Source organism: Penaeus monodon, chromosome 32 (assembly GCF_015228065.2).
Source record: "Penaeus monodon isolate SGIC_2016 chromosome 32, NSTDA_Pmon_1, whole genome shotgun sequence".
Lineage (NCBI taxonomy): Eukaryota > Metazoa > Arthropoda > Malacostraca > Decapoda > Penaeidae > Penaeus > Penaeus monodon.
In genome coordinates, this window is record NC_051417.1 from 10,881,391 (window position 1) to 10,881,735 (window position 345).

General features: G+C 37.4%; 1 protein-coding gene across 1 annotated transcript in view; it reads left to right on the forward strand.

The window, feature by feature from the left end:
* LOC119593497 (GTP cyclohydrolase 1-like) overlaps positions 1 to 345 on the forward strand; it is a gene marked incomplete at both ends in the record, with an annotated part of 6,766 nt that overhangs the window by 1,429 nt on the left and 4,992 nt on the right.

A 345-nucleotide genomic window follows, 5' to 3' on the forward strand; every position in this document is an offset into this window, starting at 1 on the left:
TTAAATGTACGTGCAAACTAAGCTACATATCGCATATTCATGCAAGTTAGTATGACAACAAACCTCGCTGCAATTCTAAGACTAGGAAAACAAATGAGAAACTCGCGTCAAGTTAGTAGAAGTTACTCTCCTTCTCTTTCTGTGCGCAAACACGAAGGTACTGGGATTACATTAATACCTTCAAAGGCAAGCGAAGTTATTTCATTTCAATGCTAAACGTCGTCACTGTGTCATTATGCAAGCAATTGTCGTAATAACTGGCATACTCATGGTAGCAGTGAAAGCGGAATTTTAAAAGTGGTGGTACTTTGTTTTCACAATTATTCAGCTACCAGTTTCTTATAA